Below are 7,493 nucleotides of genomic sequence, written 5' to 3'. Positions count from 1 at the left end.
GCCATACTCTGTCAGAAGTTTGATATACCTAACAATCCTTAATTCATACTCCACAGACCACTGTAATAATCTTTGTACAAAATAAGGTATCATTTGAAAACTAATAACTTGCTGGTCAATAACTGAATGTTGCTACATACATTTCACCATTCTGTTGAAGTTATGAATACAAGCTGAAATCATAACTGAAGTGTGCTTACCAGACAAGTCTGGGGAGTGGGTAAACCTGTTTCTCAAAGACAAAAGACAAGCTAACGCTGCACCCAGGTGTCATCAAAGCTGATAGGCAATCAAGTGGCCATTCCTTGCCAAGGAAGTGTGACAGGATAGGAACAAACAGATCTGTGTCTTAGCAGAGGTGAGAAGATATAGCATGGAATTTCTTTCACCTCCAGACACCATGTTGCCTTCTTTACTGTTTGAATAAACTTTAACTAGGAGTAACCCTCAGGCAAATTCATTTCATAGGGTGAATGAACTATAATAGTGAGGGGCAAAAATATCCCAAGTTCTTTTTAAACTTGTCCAAGAGCTTTTTTAAAATCCCTCTTTGCACCTAAGAAGACAAAAGAAACAGCTTTTGGACATTGGAGAAAGGATCCCGTCCTGGAGATTTTGGTCAGTAATGCTGTTGGAGTGGTAAGAACTTTACCTTGAATCAAATATAGTTTATTACGTTAGGCACTCGGAAGCGGTTTATCTTTATTTTTCTTGTAACTGTTTCTGATTTTAATGCCTCATTGCTTGTACTCACTTAAAATCCTATCTTTTGTTAATAAAACTTGCTTTCTTGTATGTCTCAGTATGTTTAAGTTAAAATGTCTGGGTAACTCCATTTAAGGTGGCAAGTTATTATGCATTGTTCCTTTAGAGGGACAATAGATCAACTATTTCTGGACTGTCCACAAGAGGACTGGACAATACAGAACATACATGGAGGGGTAGGAACCTGGGACTGGGAGTATATTGGGGTCACCCTTCAAATAGTAACCAAGGCTGCTGAAAGCCAGAGTGTGGCTGGTGTTTGCTGACAGGCTGCTGGGATCAGAATTGTTGGACCAGAACTGTGGTTTTACATAGACACTCAGGATGTGACCTGTATGCTGGCAGGCTGTTTGTGAGTGGCCCAGGTGGGAGATTCTGCAGCAAGTCACTGTGGGGTACCAAGGTTGCAGGGCAAACAGTGTTCCCTCACTGATCTGGATAACATCCCAGAATGTCACAGGCATCATACTATGTCAGAAGTCTGGTATAGAGGGTAAATAATAGAGGATCTGTTTCACTGAGGGACTGACTGACTGTCATCACTTTTGGACATCTCAGATCATCAGGACTGGAACATGTGACTTTCTAGTGAAATAACTATATATGTGTTAATCAATAAACTAATTATTCCCAATAGGCAGCATCTTTGCTGTTGTAGATCTTTGTCTCTGGTAATCTCTTCTCCTGGATGTCTGCCACAGTGCAGCTATGACTTCTTCCATGCCCGACTGAAGACTTTTTGGTTTTGATCTTATTTTGGAGTTGTTTCATACACTGACAAATGTTTTAATGTTTTGGAGGGGGACGCAGCTAAAGAGTGGTGGTTGGACAATTTTATTGCTATTTTCTGTTTCAGATTTATCAGTTATTTATGTGGGCATTTTGCCCTATTTAAACACTCTTTTTATTAGAGTTTTTGATGCTGCAGTGGACTTTGAATATATAATACCCAGATATGTAGAGAGAGGAGGATGCAGGTGACAAGCTGCAGCATTTTGTTGGGTTTAGGCCACCAGTTTTGCATTACCTTTTTGAAAGGAGAAAATTCCCACAGCTGCTTTATCAGCTTTGTCATAGTTTCAACATGCCCAATAACTGCAGCTCCTCAAACAGGCATGCTGAAACTTGAACGAAGCATTTTTGCTGCCTGAGAAGCAGGACCAGGAACATTCCTCAGACAGAGAGAATCTTAGGTGACAGTCACAAGGCAAGGAATGGAAGCGAGTCCTTGTAATATTATGGCAATGTGAGATGGTAGTTCCCTATACTGTTAAGGTGGTAAATTGGGATCGGCAAACTATTTACAGCCAATAATTTATTAGAATAAGTTAACTGGTGAAGAGAAAATGAGCTATCTGTGCATAGCATTCAATCTGTATGAAATTGTTCATTAATCACAGTGATTACACCAATGGTTTATCGACGTCTATTTTATCCTAGGGGCAGCAGAGACATGCCGGTCCCTTCCGGGAGCCACGCCAAGCCAAGGCTTTTAACCAGACTTTTAACAGTCCAGTCAGCAGTGCTGAACAGAGCCACCAGGATCCCTTTTCGACTGGGCGTTCCGGTTGGAAACCGGATACCTGGCAACCCTAGGGTTGGGCACTGCAGCTCTCATTGCAGGATTAATCCTTCCCTCAGTGAAATCTCACTAATTTTACTGTGTGTTTCTAGTCAGTTTCACTTCCTGGTTTCATGCAGGAGCACGCGGCTGTCTTGCCTCTGTTCACAATTCGGAAAGAAAATGTTTGCATTTGGGTGTTTTTTTGTTTGAAAACAAAGGCCAGATCTACATTAAAAACTTACATCAGTATAACTATGTTGCTCATGTGTGTGAAAAATCCACACCACTGAGCGACACAGTTATACTGAATTAGCCCCTGTGTAGACAGCATCATGTCAGCAGGAGAGCTTCTTCTGGTGACATAGCTACCACTTCTTGCAGAGGTGGATTGACTACATTAACAGAAGAAACGCTCCCATCGGTATAGGAGCGTCTTCACAGAAGACTTGCCTGAAGCATTCTTAGATTTTCAGGTCTTATGTGGATGTTTTTGGTTACACTGGATAGTCAGACGAGAGACCGTGCAAAAAATGCAAAGCAATTTTATATAGAGAAAAGTGATGAAAAATTTATTTTTTGTCTGATGAACCTTGTGTGCCCACTAACACAAGAGATATCCAGTAACAGCACTCCCTGCATTGCAGTTAAAAGAAACAGCGAATCAGCTTTTTATTGTTCCTTATGACTAAGGCTAAGATTTTGTCACGGTAATTTTAAGTAAAAGTCACAGACAGGACAAAGGCAATAAGCAAAAATTCACAGAAGCCCTTAACCTATCTGTTACTTTTACTAAAAATAACTCTGACAAAATGGGGAATGGGGGGGAGGGGTCCAGCACCCACTGCTGGTGCCACTCACAGTGGCTGGGAACTGCAGGTCCCCGCTGCCCATGGAGGCTCAGAGCTCCAGGACTAGTGGCTGGGAGTTGCCCATGGCAGCCGGGAGCTGTGGAGTCCCCCCTCCCCCCCACACACAGTGGCTGGGAGCTCTGGGGGCTGCCCACCACAGATGGGAGCTCTGGGATCCCTGCAGGACACCTGCGGTGGCTCAGAGCTCTGGGGCTTGCAGCTGGGATCCCAGCTGAAAGCTCCTGTGCCCCTGCTGGGTGACAGCTCCAGCCTCACAGCCTTGGGGCTGAAGCAGAAAATGTCACGGAGGTCTCTGGAAGTCACAGATTCCGTGACTTCCGGGACATAATCGTAGCCTTACTTATGACAATGAATTTATGAATAGTGATGAATATTCTTCAGAGGAATTGGCTTGATTCATACAAAAAGGGCTTCAAGACTGGACCTACAAAACCACAGGTTTATCTTGAACATCACTTTTGTTATTGCAACTTATCTACTTTGTTACCTTCTAGGAAGCAGTTTATTTCCTAATTCTGTCCAGTACCATATCATTGCTTCTACTTGTTCTATTTGTTGTATAGTAAAATATATAAGCTTGTCTCACCCTATTGGATCCATTTCCATGTGTCTCTTTCCTGTGAGGCAGAGTTTGCTTCAAGTGAAAGGTAGCAAATTTGCACTCTTGCTTTCTGTTGGCATTTCTGCCAGCTTTAAATTGCACTATGGCTGGTAGACACTGCCAGGAACATCTTCCTGTGGCGTGAGCATGCCCTTTTTGCAAAGGCTATGCTAACCAGCTGTTCACCCTGTGGCGGAGAAGAAGTTGTGGATGTCTCATGCTGCCTCAACCCTCTACCAAATAGCTATTCTGTAGCCTGCCTATACTGCACATTCACCATTCTACCTCTGCTTGGCAATATGGCTTCAGTTCAACAATGCACTGAAGCATGGGCTGATCTTCAAGCATATATAAAGTCCGACTGACCTGTGCTTAAGTTTCAAGCTTGTGCTAAGGTTAAACATGCGATTAAGTGGTTTGCTGTATCAGTCTAAACGAAGAATAAGGATAAACGATAAAGTGTAAAAGCTAAAACAATTCTCGTTAATTTAAAATATACAGGGAGATAAGAATGTCTCAAGATTTTATGATACCAGGTTATACTGTAGAAAGTCAAAAGGTGAACTTTTCACATCATGTATTATCCTCACTTGGATTTTCATTAGCTCCTTAATGCCGAATTAGCCATTACCTACTGTGTCAACAGATGTTAAGAATCACCATTAAATGACATTTTATTTATTTTACTACAGTTTTGAGAAGGCATGCTTTACAGAAGGCTTTCTTAGTAAGAATGTTAGAGAGTATTTTAAAAATGTTACACCTGCTGCAGGGCAAAATATCTGGTCCGTGCCTGGTATACAAACCAAAATATTTTCCTCTAGTGAATTTTTGCAAAATTCCAATGTATCTAGCCAATACAGATACTTAGCCATGTTCTATTTTATCTCAGTTTCTGCCCTCTACTCCACAATCTAAATAGAGTACTATAAAATTGCTCATTTTTTTCTGAATTACTTTAAACAAAATAGGACCAAATCTGAAAGAATTTAAAATAATAAAACAAGAGAGAGAGAGAGAGATTAGATACACCTATTAGACTTTGTTTCAGCTGGAAACAGTGTTATTTTGTGTACAAGTTTCTTGAACTGAGTTCTAGTTCTAGTGTGCCACAAACTTTCTGGGTCACCCTAGGAAAATCTGTTGAAGCATAATTCTACTGAATCTACTGAATAAAAATACATCTTCTATGGCTATGTCTACACTTACGTGTAAAGTACAGGCACTACACATGTAGCTGTACAGACAGCAGTGACAAGCTCCAGCAGCAGTGAGGAAAGGCTCTGGCAGAATGGTGCCGCTGGAGCCTTTCCTTGCTGCCTCCTTGCAGCAGAGCCTTTCCCCACTGCTGGAGCCTTTCACTGTGGTGGAGAAAGTCTCTGGGAGCAGGGAGGCAGCGGGACACTGTTGACGTGGGAGGCACTGCTTTGGCATGCAGACAGATCATGTAGGGTATATAACATGGGAGGTTCAGGAGTTAGGGCACTCTACTCAACTTGCCTCAGCCATGTCTCCCCATCTACACTGCTATTTATACCCAGGCTAGCTAAGCCTGCAGCATCTGTACTCCATGCTGCCATAAGTGTAGATGTAGCCTTATTCAACAGATCTGCTCATTGGGCCGGATCATGAGAACTGTTAAATAAACAAGCTGGATTGAGAGGCATTGTGTTTTTTTAATTACTAATAATGGTATATGCCTGAGAAATAATTTGTCCTGATTTTGATCTCAGGCTAAGTGTGCAGGGCTGGCAATGAGGCAGATGAGAAAGATATGGTCCTTTTTACTCTTGAAAAACCTTTTTAATATGGAAGTCCTTAAGACGTAATAGATGTAGAACATATTTTTAGAGTCACTTTTTAGGGAGAACCACTCACCTCTCTGATCCCTCTTTCACCTAACTATAAAATAGGAATATTACTTTCCTACTGTTGCATGAATTAATTCATTAATAGTGTACAGTACTGCAAGGTAATGATGTGAAATATGCTCTTTTGCAAATGAATAATTCAAAAACAGGTATCAATGCAGTGCACTGAAATGAACCAGTACAGATTAATGCTACTTTACTAAAATATACACTTTACTTGGAGTTTAGTCTGAGTGCTTTTACCCCAGTCCTGCAAAGCTCTTAAGCATGTGAAAAGTCCTTTGAAGTCAACAAGATGGCTCATTTGCTAATAACTAAGCAGGCACTTAAGCACTTGCTATTCTGGGGCCAGACTGCTCAATACTTTTCAGAATCAAGCCATAATTCCTGAAGCAACCTCAGCAAAACTATGTCATTCAGGTGGGGACCAGATCCTGAAGTCAGCCTGAATAATTTCACCTTGCAGGAGCTATCACCACCCAACACAATCCAACCTACAGCATGTTCAAATAAGGATTTCAAGAGGAGGGTTGACTGTACTGAGATTTGAAGCCACTGAGCACACTACTGGATAAACTCGGCACCTCTCAAGATCAGGCCACAAATCTGTCAGTGCTTACACAATACATGTATTATTTTAAAGATGGCTGTCCACAGCCTTCTATAAATAGGGGGTCACACACTTCATTGCTTCTGTAAGACGAGTTGTTAGGGTGACCAGATGTCCCAATTTTATAGGGACAGTCCCGATTTTTGGGTCTTTTTCTTATATTGGCTCCTATTACCCCCCACCCTCAGTCTTGATTTTTCACACTTGCTGTCTGGTCACCCTACAAGTTGTACACTCAATGAGAGAGCAGCATGTTACACTGCGTCTTGAGATATGTTCAGGCAGCAGCAGGGGTTCCAGCAAGATGCCTCTGTCTGCAGCAATTTGGTTGAGGGGGAGAGAGGGATGTGTAGGAAGTGGGGGATCACTGCATGGGAAAGGTGTAGAGGATTACAGACATCACACAACCTGCCCGCAGAGCTGCTTTGTCTTTTACCTTCCAGTTACTCATCACAACCACTCCCCCACTCCTCCTCCAGATCCTAGCTTTCCCACCCCATACTGCTCCCCACTCCTCTCTGGGTCTCTGCTTCCCCTTGACCTTTCTCCCCAGCCCTTCCCCACCACACACACTCCTGTGGGTCCCTGATGCTTCCCCTCCCCTCGCCATGCTTCCCTGTACTCCAGATTGCCGCTTCCCCCATCATGACCTTGCCCCCTACCGAGCACTCTCCAGGTCCCTTCCCCCGATTAGCAGTGCCACATCCCTCTAATCCTCGCCGCTTCCCTCCCATCCCCATTCTTCCCCCTCCAGGTCCCCTCAATTACCCTCCTTATATAGCTCCCTTAGTTTTATTAGACTCCAAGCTAAAGACACCCTTCGCTCACAGCAAGTGATGGCTGTAGGTGCCAGAGTGATTCCATAGCCTGCAGCATTAAGCAGCCCATGGGCCCATTTTCCTCTAAATGAGGCTTTTTGATCAATAGGGTTCTGCCCACTGATGCCTAGAACCAACCCTGAAATTTTGGAATGGATGAGATACAATGTTCAAAAGTTATCATGTTACATACAAGGAGGGTGAGGTAATATCATTTAATGAAGCAACTTCTGTAATTATGTCACAGAGAGATAAGTGCCATGAAGTTGACTGTAGGGCCTTGCTTACTCAGCCAATAATTAGCACTGCATTCAGACTCTATTTACAGCATAGGTCTTGATTCAGAAAGATGTTTTAGCATGTGCCAAACTCCAATCACATGAGTGGTTCCCCTG

Source organism: Chelonoidis abingdonii, chromosome 1 (assembly GCF_003597395.2).
Source record: "Chelonoidis abingdonii isolate Lonesome George chromosome 1, CheloAbing_2.0, whole genome shotgun sequence".
Taxonomy (NCBI): domain Eukaryota; kingdom Metazoa; phylum Chordata; order Testudines; family Testudinidae; genus Chelonoidis; species Chelonoidis abingdonii.
The sequence above is the reverse complement of the archived record's forward strand: the minus strand, read 5'-3'. Positions refer to the sequence as shown.